Source organism: Biomphalaria glabrata, chromosome 16, assembly GCF_947242115.1.
Source record: "Biomphalaria glabrata chromosome 16, xgBioGlab47.1, whole genome shotgun sequence".
In the NCBI taxonomy this organism is placed as follows: domain Eukaryota; kingdom Metazoa; phylum Mollusca; class Gastropoda; family Planorbidae; genus Biomphalaria; species Biomphalaria glabrata.
In genome coordinates this window covers 5728540-5745432 of record NC_074726.1, presented here as the reverse complement: position 1 = coordinate 5745432, position 16893 = coordinate 5728540, and the positions used below count along the sequence as shown (strand labels likewise).

Below are 16893 nucleotides of genomic sequence, written 5' to 3'. Positions count from 1 at the left end.
GCACTAGTTTTGCAGGTGCGTGAGAACACTAACGTACTGAACTCTCCAAGCACAAACGTTCCGAATTATTCATGAACGCTCTTGTAGCAGACAAGAATTTTATTACATATAAAATATAGATCACAAAAGATATTGGCTACTTCAGCCATCACAAAATATAAACCAATAAATACTGGCTGCTCATGCCATGAAGACAAAGTTATCACATTAATGAAATATTCACAATATAAGTCCGAAGAAATATTTCAAGTTAGCACTTGCTCAAATTTGTCACCGTACATATTACAGACAGAGAAAATCATATTACAGCCACTCTCTGCTGGAGTTCTTCACTAACTGATTAACATTGACCCTTATTTTAGAGTCCCTAAACTCATTCTCGTGCTTACCAGCACGGAATATTACGATAGGTGACTGAGTGTCACTTCATGTCACAGAGGTTCTAAAACTGGACTGTGACACGACCCACAGGTTGAGAACCCCTGGTCTAGGTCAAACATGGCAGAAAGCAGTTGTCATAAAAAACATTCAGCACCCAGATCTTACATCATAAAGACAAACGGAAAAACATACAGAAAAAATCAACGCTTTTTGAATAAGCGTTTCGATGAAGACATTTCTGGGTACTATGATACCGATGAAGACAATGAACTGCAAACTGTTGGAACAAACGAAACAGACAGTTATAGACCAACGTCTAGAGAACTTGTTGTGCCAGTCAAGACAACCAGAATTGTTAAAGTTCCTAGTAGATATCAGTCTTAAGAACTTTAAAAGGAAGGATGTGATAATAACTTCAAAAGGAAAGATGTGCTAATATTATATGATATTACGTCATTGTTCGTTGTTTATGTTTTGTGCGAAAGCAAAAGGATTAGATGGAAATAAAAAGAGAGTTTCCATTGGATTGAGGAAATATGAATAGGGGGGTAATAACTCGAGTGTGAAGTTTAATTCTGAAATTATAGACGCCAAACCCGAATAATGGACTATTCTAGCATTATTAAGGATAATTTTTGAATCTGTTATACTCGATTCTGTAAATTTTGCTTCAAGGTTAATTAGTGTAGCCATAAAATTCTCGCCATTTAGATCTATTATAAGTAAAGGTAACAAGATACCAGGAATTCGCTGTATATCATGCAGTTTTATTCGTGGCAACAAACTAACTTTCAAAAAAGACGTTGATCTCTGTGGGAAAAAATATTTTTAAAATGTCAACAAAGTCAACGTACTGATAGATCTAGATCTATTTGTCAATCAAATATATTAATTTATGTATTTACAAATAAATTTCGGACACCCATTTGGCCCCCCCCCCCCAGGTGGGGTCCCGGGGGAATCTTAAAATTCCACCCCTTAGGTACGCCACTGAGACTATGCTTCCTCGGGTATGTATACATTATTCATTCAAGAGTTTAACAAATTAATGTCCAGGAACATTTTGCGCATCTTCTTCTAGGTCTAGATCTAAAGGCCTACATTTGAATAAGAGAAGATTTATACATTTCCTAATAATTATTTTTTCTCTTGGAAAGGAGATAGGGGGACAAAAAATTCAATAAAAAAAATGTAACACTTTTTAATTATTCATTTGTTATAAAGAGCAAAATGATTTTTCTTTATATTGCATGAAGGAGGTGTTTGCTTATGTTTTCAATGTTCAACGTTGAAACCTGGGTGTTAAGGTGAATTACAGTTTTGAGTATAGAACAACATCAAATTCCAAATCTGTAAATATTTGTAAATATAAAATCAAGTTTAAAAACGAGTGTTCAAAAGTTGCATAAAAAATAAATTACACGCATGAAAGGGTGCGTTGGATTAGTGCTACATCCAAACGCATAGCCTTATCATCAATGAAGAAAAGAAAGAAACAGAAACTCGAATCAGGCAATACAGAAGAAACGTCACGGAAGAAACAGGCTGGAAAAGGTGGAGAGGCCATAATGAGTTTAGAAGCAGGCCATTCAACAGTAGGCCTAGGTCAGCCTAGGAGACAATGACGTGACAGAAGGTTGAAAAAAGGTTCTTAAAAATACGTAATTATACCGAACAGATGTCTGGAACATACTGACACTAGTTTCTTGGGGACATTCTCTATGTAAACTATCAATATACAATTCCGAACGCAGGTAAAAATAATGCGATCGTATAACGTAGTCAATGCTGTTATGATTCTACAATGAAAGTAAACTTCTCACGGAGGCTATCACTAGGAAGATATGGTGCAAGAGGACTAACTCGATGTCTTTAAAGGTAAGATTCTCAGAATATTGGCAGAATTTAGGTCATTGGTTAACATGCATGACTAAATGCATGACGTGTAAGGCTTCTTTTTTTTGAATTAACGTCTGTATTATATAAGATTACGTTATCTCCGTATGAGATATAACATGACACCGTTTTGTTGACTAAACTTATTTACGTAGGTCCTAACGTGCCGTACGGCGCCTAGGGCGGTAAGTAATCTACAGTAATCGGCCATAGACGACTTCTAAAGCTACTATCCAGCTGGCGCCTTCGAATTTTAGATTATCAAAGGTTCGACGCCATTTTAGGCAGGCTTCAGCCCTATATTCGTTTTCCTCTATTCGAGTTCTGTGACCGGCTTTGGTAAACGTGTTTCGTCTTGTCAAAGAATAAGGCCTGTCTTACGACGAGAAGGATTTCTCTATTGGTGACATGATCTCGGCATGTGATACTGAGATCCTTTTCAGCCATCGCTGCTGGGCCACGTTTAGCCTCTTTTCGACCTTTACGGATGACTTCCACGTCTCGCAAGTGAAGGTGGCCGTTGACACGATGATTCTATTGAGGAGGTGTATCTTGGTCGCCAGGCCTATTGATCTGTTTGCCCTGATAGACCGCTCCTGCTTTTCCTATACAAAATGCAGCGTCGTGCTGTGCATCTCCATCGTTAATTGTCTAATTAGGTGAACTTTTCCAGGTGAACTTTTCCAGGTGAACTTTTCCAGGTGACCTTTTCCAGGTGAACTTTTCCAGGTGAACTTTTCCAGGTGATCTTTTCCAGGTGAACTTTTCCAGGTGAACTTTTCCAGGTGACCTTTTCCAGGGGAACTTTTCCAGATGAACTTTTCTAGGTGAACTTTTCCAGGTGAACTTGTCCAGGTGACCTTTCCCAGGTGAACTTTTCCAGGTGAACTTTTATAGGTGAACTTTTCCAGGTGAACTTTTCTATTAGTTCAAGCTTTTGTATGACCGGGCGATGTAATTAAAAATGAGTCAGTACACCTTGTAGGAAAATTGCCGGTGCAATAATTACTCAGAGAATTAATGGTGTTGACTAAAAATTAATTAAAGTTAAATCTTTTAATTAGATAAAGTGCTAAATTAAGGAAAAATCTTGTCGCAAAATGTTGATTGAATATCGCACAATAGGGAAAAGAGTATAGAACTTTAATGTAACTGTAATCTGAAGGCAAGCAAAGACGACAAGCAGAGAACTTTAATGGAACTCACATAGACAATTACTTTGTACGCGTTTAATATGGTAAAAATGTAGGTCAAACATGGGCCTATGAAGCCTTATAAGCCTGAATCTCGAATATAAGTCTTGTCCATACAAAGAATTCTCTGCAAGTGTTACCGGAAACATGGAACATGTATTGGTTTTGAGATCTGAGATTACGTTGTATTTCCACATTCATTAAGTGTAATAGCAATCAGTTAAATGAAAGATTTAACAATCATTACTAGTCAATGGTAAAAAATCAACATAGTATAGGGAAAAAAAATCTTTGTATTTTTTCTAATAACAAGCTTCCATTATTGAACTATCTGTATAAGAAATAGAGGCATTGTTTATACGTGCTTGCTGTTTGATAGATGTAGACAGTGAAAATAAATCTAAATCGACCACCGGTGGACAATGGTTATGCCTGCGTTAGTTGCGGCAAAATATGTGGGTCACAGATGGGGGCTGCGTATCCACGGGAAATACTGCATTCCTCATTTAATTAATCTTCGGACTCGAAGGCAAGCCTTATTTAATACGTAGTCTTATGCACGCCGTTTTGGGGCTTAGTTTATGCCAATGAGCCTATCATACTATGCAAATATTGAAATAAGGCTCATTTATTAAATCCGTCATCAGATCCCGCAGTAAATAAAACCGCAGATGCGACTCTTACTTGAATTTGCCAAGGTAAACGGCTGATTTTGTATTACCTCCTCCTTCCATAGATTATCGCCCTTTCATAAAAGTTGTTAGGGAAAGGTGGGGGGGGGGGGAAGAGCATATCTTCTTGTGAACCATAAAAAGGTTTCACTGTTTTACGGAGAGGACAATCTGTGCGCACTCCACCGTACACTGCACCCACAACCTCTCTATTTAGCGCCCTGGTGACATCAACACATTGATGAATAGCCCTCCCTTGGGAGCACAGCTTCACCTCCCCCCTCCCTTTCCCACCTACGAATAAAAAAACCCTGAAAAAATGCGGAGTCGAATCAGGATGAGATGAATCAAGAGGGTTCGATAGACTGATTCATTTATGTTACGTCTCCAGAAAAATACTTACAAAATCCTTTTTTTTCTAAGACAAAGCTAATCTAAGGGCAAGAACTCCGCGCGTACAATTATATCTCAATAATTTAGAAGCTATTTGCCTTTTTATTTAAACAAAATAATTAATGACTAATTCTTGACTAATTTATTTATTTTGAAACAATTGATTCATGTTTTGTTAGGTACAATAAAATATATGTGCACAGTTTCAACTTGATTCGAAAATGGGTGTGGAGGAAATAAAAAACATTTCACCAGACAGACAGACAAACAGACAAAGTGAGTTGATGTAAGCTTTGTAATAATTAATGAGAGACAGAACAATAGAGCAGAGTCACAATGGTGAGAGAGGCTTAGAATAAAAAGGAGTGCTTAATAATGAAAAAAAAAAAAGAAAACAAAATTACTGGAAATTCCAAATCATAGATTGGTAAGAGAGAGATCACGGAATTTGCATTTTTTTTTTTATGTATGGAATGAGCGTTAAAGCGACACACGCACTCTCATTTACACACACACACACACACACACACACACACACACACACACACACACACACACACACACACACACACACACACACACACACACACACACACACACACACACACACACACACACACACACACACACACACACACACACACACACACACACACACACACACACACACACACACACACACACACACACACACAGAGAGAGAGAGAGAGAGAGAGAGAGAGAGAGAGAGAGAGAGAGAGAGAGAGAGAGAGAGAGAGAGAGAGAGAGAGAGAGAGAGAGAGAGACATATCGAAGGCACCGTTGAACCAATGTTGTAGTTTAACTCTCATTCTATCCCCGAACACGATTTTATCTCACCCGTTAAGTGCAGTTTTTGTTCTTTTCTTTTTTTGTGTGTGTGTTTTTTTTTTCAGCTCGTGCATTGTACACGTGCGATCGTTGGTATCGATACATTGGCGATGTACTCGTGTTTGACATTTGCACATGAATACTGCCAATATTGAAGTGATCTGATGAGCATGCCGAAGCGTGTGTGTGTGTGTGTGTGATTTGCGTGAGTGTGTGTGTGAGCTGTGTGTGTGTGCGCTTTGTGTGAGTGTGTGTGTGAGCGTTTGTGTGTATGTGCGCCAATTTAATCTGTGAAAAGGGACGCGGACCAAGTTTGCCGTTTAGGTGTAGAGTTACTCAGGGATTGTTGTCTCTCGGGGCGCTGATTACCATGGATTCCCTGCTCCCCTTTTTTCCATCCTCTACCTTCCCTTCCGCCGTCCACCTACCTCGAACTGTACTACACCGCCCCTACCCTCTATTACCCACCCCCAGACTTAATCCCAGGATACAGTCATCATCCCCTGGAATACCAATTCAAGATTTTTCCTTCCCCTTTCCGGTAAGCTAGTAAACTTAACAGTTTCTTTGTTTTGAAGTGATAAAAGCTGTCCATAGATGCAAACCATGTTTCGTATGATCACTTCTCTTAACATTCCCGAATCAAGTAAAGCCCTTGGGCCCCCCCCCCACCCTCCTGGCACTAAGTCTTGAGCTTTCAGGCCAGGGCAACGCTACTCAGCCTCAACGTGGCTTCTGGGTCGAAACGGTCGTTAGAAAAGAGGCTAATACGGTAGCAAAAAAAGACTCCCATTGGGGTGCATAAGAACTTTGTTCAAGGCTCTTGTGGGGATGTACAAGAGCCTTGTCACGATCCGAAAACCGTTCCTCAAAGGAGCAGCTTTATGACGGACACCGCTTGACTCCTGCTGCGTTACAGAGACGAAAAAAATAGAGATGACCGTTGTGCTCGACCTTCTGCCTCGCCTCTAGTCCGTAGTCTTGGGCTATGAGCCATCGACAACAGGTAAAGAACATATTTATTTTATCTCAGATCTCTTCTAAACAGAACAGTCGTTGAGGATGCCTACACTACAAAGTGAAGCACCTCTTATAATAATGTCTATTGCTAATGTCGTCCATAATCCCAGAGTTAAAGAAGCTCAAGTTAATACCTAGCATTTGAATCACAGTAATTCTCGACCAAACATTATCCTGTTATCCTTAGTCCTATCCTTATCCTGGAGAAATCATATCATAACAAGTGTTTAAGTGCTTGTCATCGCCGTTGTTTATTGATCTGTGTTTTGGCTGTGTGAGTTGGCGTGTATTTGTGTATTTAAGATTCACTATCAGGCTTTGCAGCCAAGTGACAGATACAAGTCATAGTGAAGGATTGGATAACAGAGTCCCCAAACGTTGGGAGGATAACAAGTTCTATTGTTTTAGTGGGGGGTAGAAATAGCTGACACAGAGAGAACACAAAACTGAGAGACAAATAGATAATGACATGAAAGAAAGACTGAGATATAGAAAAAAAGTGAAAGATAGAAAAAAGAAAAAGAGAGAGAAAGAAAAAGATTAAAGAGAGAGAGAGAGAAAGAAAGAGAGAAAATGATTTAAGAAAAGAAGAGAGAGCGACAGAAATATAGGAAGAAAGCGACAGGGGGCTTACTAATAGATAGAAAAAGAAAGAAAGATAAAATACTTTTAAAGAGAAAAAGAAAGAAATTACCGAAAAAAAAATATACAAAAAGAGAAAGAAAAAGAGAATGCCGAATTGAGAGTGAGAAGGGAAGAAAATGAAAAAGAGAGGGAGAGAGAAACAAAAGTAGCAACAGAGAAAGAAAGAGAAAGTATAGACTGAGAGTGAACAAGTAAAGAGAAGATAGAAAGAGAACGAGAGAGAAAAAAAAAGATTACAAAGAAAGAAAAAGAAAGTCTGAGAAAAAGTATAGAGATAGAAAGAAAGTGAGAATTAGAGAGAAAGAGAGAGAGAGACAATAGAGACAGAAAGTGAGTAGGAAAACGAAGAGAGAGAGACAACTAGAGAGAGAGACATAAAGGAAATAAAAGAAATAAAAATACAGCAAAGAGAAAAAAGAACCCCACAGAAATGAAGAAACAATGTAGCTTAAAAATAGATGTAAAACAAATGTTGGACAAAAACTTTGCAAAAAAAATGTTAAAGGCAAATAAAAACAAAATGCAAAAAAAACCATAGTTAATAAAAAGAAGATGGCTGAAAAGAAGGCCAATGTAAACCCAAAAAAAAAATGTCAATATTAGATTGTCAATAAAAAGAAGATTGTCGAAAAAAGATTACAAAACAGAGACAGAAATAAAATCGCCTTAAAAAATGCCTGAATAAAAAAAAACAAAAAACAAAGATGTCTTAGAATCTAGACATGGTAAGAAAAAAATCGTAACTTTCTTGACCTCGTAAAATTCGAGGCCTACACCCCAAATCAAATTTTGCGCCACAAAGACCCAGCTCCTTCATTGTTATTGAGCTTCCCGCGGCTGCTGGAAACATCTCTGTGACACATGTCTATTCAGTGCTCCATTGCCGTAATCCTATAATCCAGGTTCTGGGTCTGAGGACTTAAGTGCTATGAGAGGGAGTCACAGCTCTCACTGCCGATTAGAGTCTGATGGACTCACCCCCTCTCCACTTCCCAGCTCACTTCATATGTAATCCCACCCCCCTCCTCTTCATGCTTATATATAGAAACTTGGAGCCTGTACGATTCAATGCATATTTTAACAGACAAATCTCCTGGTTCGAATCTTCCTATGCATGTAAGCCGCCTGCAATCTTGTCTTTTAACTCATCTGCCAATGCGATATGTAACGCGCCGAAAAATGAGGTAAAACTTAAGACTCCTGAATTTTCTTTTATATTTACAAAGCTTATATCAACTCACTCTGTCTGTCTGTCTGTCTGGTATAAATCTTGTACACTTTTTTTTTTCTCCCACTTCCCATTCTCGGACCATGTTAAAAGTTGCATAGTTGTTGTGACGAGATGTTTAGTTAGTTAATCTTTTGGCTTGTTTATTTAAGTCTAGGGGAAATTTTATTAATTTATCCCGCTCACATATACAAGATTTCGAACAGGCCACCGCAACTAACAGTAAGAACAGACCAGTGAAATGAATGCATACAATAAAATGATTTAATTGTCTAAAGTTTACAATAGCTAAGTGGATAAATGACAAAAATAATAGAATCATGAAGTGGAATGAAGGTGATAATATCTAACGTAATTGATCATCAGGGATTGCTACTTTAGGCGTGAATGGAAGAGTGTTCCTATGTCTGGCTACTTATATTCTTAGCTGCTAGCCCTTGGGTCGTCTTCTGGCGGTCGTAGGACTGGCACTCAGAAAGATGAGTCATCCGGCTCTGTCTTAGGACGTCGGCTCGGGATATTCTCTATGCTGTAGGCAAGCTGGTTCTAGGGCGAGGCCGCTGCCTGTTTAGCAGTAGAGATGGGTGGTGCTGCAGACTAAGTTGAAGTGCGGTGGTTTCTAGCTTTGAGTGGAGATCTTATAGAAGTAGGTACCAGTTACAGCAATATGTTTCAGATATAGCAGTCAGGTGCAGCAACCAGATATAGCAATCGGGTACAGCAACCAGGTATAGCAATCGGGTACAGCAATCGGGTCCAGCAATCAGGCTGGGGATAAGACAGTCAATTAGGAACCTCCTAAAGGCATTGAGTAGGGATTCCCATATGCCTTGCAATCATTCAGATACAGGCATTGGTATCAATCCCAATAAGGTATTTAAGACAATCATGTATAAAATCTTGAAGCACGCATATAATTCAATAACAAAAAAGATAAAAGTAAGATAACCACAATAAATGTGTTATCATACAATGTAGGATGATACTAGTCAAGATTCCTCCACTAAATTTGATTACGACGATAAGTAATCAGTTATAGTAAAATGGGGAATAAGCATAGTATATACTAAAGCATAAGATGAAAATAAAATACTAGGGATATGGCTACAGTAATAAGGGTTTGATATAATTAATCAAAATTATATTCATCCAAGGAACTATAAGTTCATAAGGGTGTAATGCATAATAATATTTATGAGGAATATAATGGGAATGTGAAACAATTAATTGGGAAAAACTGAATTTTTGTATGCAAGTTTCGTATCGTCACAGTTGTCCAATAAATCAGAAAAATTAACCAATTAGTTAATTAGGTAAGTGGTAATTAATTGGGGTTTTTAAATAGAGAGAAATGGAGATAAGTCTTGCAGAATATATGTATGGCAGTTATTGTGCAGTTATTTTCCTTATGTTAGCTTTCATTTTATTTTTAGTTTTTTTTTTTGCTTGCTTTGATTTGTTGTTTTTTTTTGTGTGTATTTTTCAATGCCATTTAATTTAACATCTCTAATTTAACATCTCTATTCAACTCATAACTTCAAGGAACTTCAAGGAACCTGGGAACTTCTGGGTGGGTAGAACCTGGACACGGATCTCAAAAATGGCTCTAACGATTTTCCTAAAACTGTAACAGTTGCTGTACCGGTATATCGTTGAGAAAAGAGTTACTAGCTCGTTTTAACGTTAAAATTTTTCAAAGTAAAAAAAAAAAAGAAATACATTTAAAATTGGCTAAGAGAACTAAAAATATTTACCTTGAACGGACTGGATGTCTTTGGGTATTTCTGCATGTTGGCCCTACTCATTCACAAGTTTCATAAATTAATGTGAGTATTTAGCGGAACGCCCATAGCCCAAGACATCACAAAACGAAAATGGAGCTGGATAGGACACCCTGCAAAAACCAGCTACCAATGTTGCAAGGCAGGCACTGGACTAGAACCCACAAGGAAAGAGGAAAGTGGGCAGACCCAAGCGAACCTGAAAGAGGTCAGTCATCAGTGAAGCTGAGGGTACTGGAATGACATGGGAGCAGATGAAGAAAGCTGCTCAGAACCGAGTTCGGTGGAGAGGTGTGGTTGCGGCCCTATGCTCCCCTGGGAGTGCACAGGATTAAAGAAGAAGTTTAGCGGAACACTTTGCTTATTTTGGGAACCACTGCCCTACATAACTCTTAACTCTAACAACTCTGAACACAAAAGAACTCTAAAAGTTACTTACAATTTGTTAACATTGTTGAGTAGAAGTTTTGATTTTCATATCGCTACACCATGAAGTAACCCATATAGTAATCTTTCATAGACAGAGACGTTTATAGTTCCTCCACTTCATTTAAAATAAATGTCCAGCTAGTCATATGTGGTCAATGGAGAGCAACGAACTAATCAAATAAATTGACAAACGAAAGATCGGACTCTGAAAAGAAAAAAAAAAGCCAGACTTCATGAAACATTCATTGATACTTTGGGACTAGACCACGTTTTAAAAGTATTACCTGCAAGGACGTCGACCTTAGCTACAAACAAAAATAAAAAATACGATAACACATCTTTTGTAAAAATTTGAAAATATTAATTAGGGCAAAAATTGCTATACATATATATTCCACTGCCCTAAGTAAAAAAGAAGCGTGATTGAGAAAGTCAGTTTTAAATGTAATATTTTGATCTCGCGCTGTTCCAGGTCTGTTACATTGATTTTAAAATCTATGTGTGTATGAGCGTGTATGTTAATGGCTATAAATGTATGTGTTTTGTTAGTTCCATATATGTATTCTTTTTTAAAGAATTAGATAAACTATTATTAAGTCATTTTCTTAAACAATTTTTTATTAACAACTATTAAAAGTTTTAAGGTATACCAACTCGGACTTTGCTTTGCACATAAATCTTTAAAAGGAACCAATAATAGAATTCTTACTTCTACGGTTATCATCTGTATAAACTTATATTAAAATAACTATGTCACGTACATTTCTTTGTGACAGCTCACGGCCCGCTTGGTCTTTATATGAACAATAGATGAACGCTTAGCGACAATGTATGACCCGCCATTCCGCTGTTAAAGACAACATAATAAAATAATCATACCGTTTTACGATCTTTATAATAGCAGTGAATAGTGTAGGCCCGCTAAATGTAAACAATGGAACCAACACATATAGCGAAAGAAAATAAAAAGTCAGCGATCAATATACAAATTGGAGACATCTTTTAAAGTTGCGACGGACAATGAAAAACAAAATAGCGTAAAGAAAACTGGCAACGAATTCAATGCAGCTAGTAACTGAACAAGGCCAAGGACGCTAAATTACATTTCAACATTGCCAACTAAATAAAAGTTACGAGCAGTAGAGCTTAAAAAAACTTGATTCTGTAATGCTACTGTGTACTCTACAGACATATCACAAAAACATAATAAAAACAATAACTTATTGACGCTTCTTTTATTTTCTTTACGCCGGAGACACCAAAACGGTTTCGATATAACAAGTTTTCCGCCATATATGAAAATCTCTGTGTACACTGTGTACATTCGATCCGACAGGCTCTCTGCTCTTCACTTGACCACCCTCGGTCGTAGGACGACTATGGTTTATCAGCTGACCAGGAAACTAAGGTAACTGACTTCAACAGCTGACCAGGAAACTACGGTAACTGATTTCAACAACTGACCAGGAAACTAAGGTAACTGATTTCAACAACTGACCAGGAAACTAAGGTAACTGACTTCAACACCTGACCAGGAAACTACGGTAACTGATTTCAACAACTGACCTGAAACTTACTTAACTTCATCACATTAGATGCCCAACTATTAAACTTTCGATCTCTCAACAGCTGACCAGGAAACTAAGGTAACTGACTTCAACAGCTGACCTGGAAACTACGGTAACTGATTTCAACAACTGACCTGGAAACTACGGTAACTGATTTCAACAACTGACCTGGAAACTACGGTAACTGACTTCAACAGCTGACCTGGAAACTAAGGTAACTGACTTCAACAGCTGACCAGGAAACTAAAGAAACTGACTTCAACAGCTGACCTGGAAATTACGGTAACTGATTTCAACAACTGACCAGGAAACTAAGGTAACTGACTTCAACAGCTGACCAGGAAACTAAGGTAACTGACTTCAACAGCTGACCAGGAAACTAAGGTAACTGACTTCAACAGCTGACCAGGAAACTAAGGTAACTGATTTCAACAACTGACCTGGAAACTAAGGTAACTGACTTCAACAGCTGACCAGGAAACTAAGGTAACTGACTTCAACAGCTGACCAGGAAACTAAGGTAACTGATTTCAACAACTGACCTGAAACTTACTTAACTTCATCACGTTAGATCACCAACTATTAAACTTTCGATCTCTCAACAGCTGACCTGGAAACTAAGGTAACTGACTTCAACAGCTGACCAGGAAACTAAGGTAACTGACTTCAACAGCTGACCAGGAAACTAAGGTAACTGATTTCAACAACTGACCTGGAAACTAAGGTAACTGACTTCAACAACTGACCAGGAAACTACGGTAACTGATTTCAACAACTGACCTGGACACTAAGGTAACTGATTTCAACAACTGACCTGAAACTTACTTAACTTCATCACGTTAGATCACCAACTATTAAACTTTCGATCTCTCACACGACCCTACTTCCGGTCATGCGCACTACTCATGTTCACTATTTACACGTTCCCGCTCTGTATTCATGAAGTTCACCAAAGTACAATGAGGTGACTTTTTATTTTATCTGTGACACATAGCAATAAGATAAGACAAGATAATTTTATTGATCCCAACAAATGGAAATTCGGTTGGACTACTAATGTCGACTTCAGCATTACTACTATAACAATACTGATAGGAATGCAAATACATAAAACAAACACTCTGACTAAATCAGCGCTTTATTAATGCAGATTTTAATGTAAAACCTGAAAAAAAAAAGATTATCTGCTGCAAGGAACTACAAGATAAGCATGTCTCTATGAAGCCTTGCCTGATTAAATTACTTTGCATTTGTCCAGCAAGGTTTCTTATATTTATGTTTACTAAATAATTAAATATATATTCATTTCTGTATAATATTTATAAAAATCACTTTAAAGAAAAATCAATTTTTATTAAAATTATAATTTTTTCAGATAATTGAACAGAGATTTCTCTAAATGCAAAAAAAAAAAAAAAAATAATGAAAAAAAAATAAAATAAAATATAAAAAAAAAAAAAATTTCTATAAAAAGTTTATTTTTGTCAAAAAGAAACGAAACAATTTTTAAGATATAGAGAGCAGACGGGGAGAAAAGAAAAAGACCACACCAAAGAGATTAACTATAGATGATTTGCATAAGTCGCCAGAGATCGATGCTGCTTAGCTTTCCAGTGGCTTGAGCCCTTTCCAATACCACAGGGACAGCAGAAGTGATCCAGCGAATGCAACGGAATGAGATGAAATGTGTTGGAAGGGGGGGGGGGGGCTGGGCTTTGAAGAATTCTGCCTTCAATTTTTTTTTTTGTCTCTTTAAAAAAAAATTTAGTCTGAGAGAGAAGTAGAAAAAGAAAAAAAAATGTGTGTGGATGTGTTTGTGTATGTGGATGTGTGTGTAAGTGTGTGGATGTGTGTGTGTGTGTGTGGGGGGGGTCAGACGTTTTAGTTTAGATTTTAGAAAAAAAAATCTTACATTAAAAAACAAAAAAGAAATGTCAGCACAAATAAACAAAATGTCTAAAAAAATAACCGTTAGAAGGTTTATAGTATATCTTTTTTCTTCATGTATGAAAAAAAGACTAAATCTCCTCTTGTAAAACACAGACGTTACTGAAAAAAAGACGATGATTACGTCCTACGCGTGTGTCTTAGTCAATCTAGTCATGCATTTTAATCGATGATTTTAAACTCTGGTAAGTCGTTTAGTTTTCCTGGCTGACTCAAGACTATAAACTTTCAGTTCTCTACTAAATAATTGATCAATTTAATGCTTTGTCTTCGAGTCCGAAAAAACAATAAGGAATGCGGTATTTTACTTAACTAGGCAGCCCTAGCTGAGACCTACATATTTTTCCACATTCAAACCATGCGAAGTCGTTGCCTTCCGCTGGTTTGAGTTTCTTTTTCGCAGTTTATGCCAGTCTTCGGCAGTCTCTTTTCTTTTGTTCTGTGAAAGAGATCTTAAACAGTCTCTTTATCATGTCTCATTAGGCCACGCGTCAATTTGCTTTCACTTTGTCATATAAATCAAATAAGAACATAAAACTAAAATGTTATTTAACCTTGGTAAGGCCAATAATAGAATATGCATCCTCCGTTTGGGACCCCTCTGCTCAAGAAAACATTAAGAAACTGGAATAGACACAAAATAGAGCAGTGAAATTCATAAGAAACGAATATTCACATTTGACAACAGTAACACCTTTAGTAAAATCACTAAATTTAGAAAGCCTCCAGGACAGAAGACTCAAAAGTAATGTAGCAATTATACATAAAACACTGAATCAAAATCTTCAAATACCAAAACAAATTTAATTAAATACTCAGAAAGACACAAAAATAAAGGCACATTCCTCGTTCCATATGCTAGGACAAATTTGTACAAATCCTCCTTCTTCCCTAGTGCTATTAGAGCATGGAATGGGTTGCCTGAGCTAGTCAGGAAAACCAGTGACTTGGCAGAATTTAAGACATTGGTTAATATGCATGACTAAATGCATGACAAACATCTGAGACCCAATGAAAAGCCCTTGTCGAAGACAGGGGCTGACAACACAAAGAAATCTTAAATAGACCTCGGCTGAAAACGGCTTGAAACACTGCAGTGATGCATAATTTTTGGAATTATAGACAAGGCCTTATTTATTTTCCTTGACAAGAAAAACGTTGACCACTGATCTTTAGACGCTGGACAAATCTAGACTGTGGTGGATGCATTCTGACAATTAAAACGAGACGTTTTTATTGATATCAATTAAATCAATTTTATTGACCTGACTTGAATATTTGAAACGGTAATAATAATAATTTAATTTATAGTGCGCTGTTAACAAATAAGGCATTGTGATACCATAACAAACATTAAAATGACAGCTAAAATGACAAACTAATCTAAAAAAGTTTTTTAACAGATAGGTCTTAATGTTCTTCTTGAATATAGTGCTATCTTCCTTTCTGAAAGCTATTGGGAGTGAGTTTCCAACTTTTGGTCCATACATCGAAAACAAAACAGCAAATCGTAACTTTTGACAGAGAAAAGTGGCACTCTGGAAGCACTGAGCTCATAGAGCTTAGGTTTATCTGAGGGACATATATAATGATCAGTTAGAAATAAAGGTTATAACGTTATATCTCTGAAGGCGCGGTGTATGAGTGGTTTAGTGTTTAGGCTTTCGAACATTGTGTCGTGGATTCAAATCTCAGTGACGACGGTGGATGAGTGGTTTAGTGTTTAGGCTTCCGAACATTGTGTCGTGGGTTCAAATCTCGGTGACGACTGGGATTTTCAATTTCGGGATTTTTTAGGGCACCCCTGAGTACTCCAAACTCTAATGCGTACCTGACTTTAGCTGGGGAAATTAAAGCGGTTGGTCGTTGTGCTGACCACATGACACCCTGCTCGTAAACATTTGGTCATTGTAGACCTTAACATCATCTGCCCCATAGATCGCAAGGTCTGAAAGAGGAACTTTTTTTACAAGCTATTACCCAAACTTTTTGTATGCTGTTCCTTCTAGACCTAATTTAGTTTCGTATTTAACTCTGTTGCTGCTATACTCCATAGCTGTAGTGGACCCTGGATACAGAATGGACAATCTATAAACTCGTCTAAATTAACACAGCTAGATAATAAAGTAAGTACCCGGAACGTCCATCAGGAGTATGACCGAATGGTAGGATAAGTAAATTGATAGGAAGTTCTTAGCGTCTTAAGCTAATAACTTTTAGTTTTCTTTGTCGTAAGTTGAACTGACCACAAGCGATAGAGAAAACAGCACGAGAAGCTTTAATTCTCGCGCAAACTCGCGTGAGACTCACGCGCGCGAGTCCTACAAGAGTAAGAAAAATAGAACTGATAAAAAGCTTGGCAATACTTGGTTACAGCACGAGACCAGCGCGCGATTCTCCCTTCCCTCCCTTGTGAATTGTTTCCTGGCCCTGTAGTCGACCATTGGAAAATTTCCACTATGTACTTGCATGCCTTAGATCAACGCCCGTCCTTTAATTCTGCCCCTGGACACTGAGGAGGGGGGTTTAATTTCTATCGCGGTACTCCTGTGTGTATTAGAGGTATGTCAAATTAATTACGAATCTTTGGTTGATAGGATTTTTTCTGTTTTTTTATTATATTTTTTTAAAGAGACCGATAATTTCGTACTAGGAGTTCATTCTGTGTATAATAAATATATATATAATATCATTTTTTTAGTACAAATTATGTTTTATTTATAAATCTCAAAGTAATTTTCTTTATTAATATAATACAATATCAAAAATATTTTTTTTCGTCCTTGTAAGAAGATAAAAAAAAAACTGAAAAAAAAAAGCTTCTTCATGAAGGCGGTTGGTCGTTGTGCCGGCCAAAAAAAACAACAGATGACCTTAACATCATCTGCTCTA

The 16893-nt window shown here is 37.3% G+C and overlaps 1 protein-coding gene across 9 annotated transcripts in view; it reads left to right on the top strand.

Moving 5' to 3' along the window:
- The first annotated feature begins 16383 nt into the window (after positions 1–16383).
- Positions 16384–16893, top strand: part of LOC106069198 (cephalotocin receptor 1-like) — a 97876-nt gene continuing 97366 nt past the window's right edge. For all 9 annotated transcript variants that reach the window (XM_056014058.1, XM_056014059.1, XM_056014062.1 and 6 more), the window contains exon 1: positions 16384–16563. The gene's annotated coding sequence lies outside the window, so the exon portion shown is untranslated. The remainder of the gene's footprint in view (positions 16564–16893) is intronic.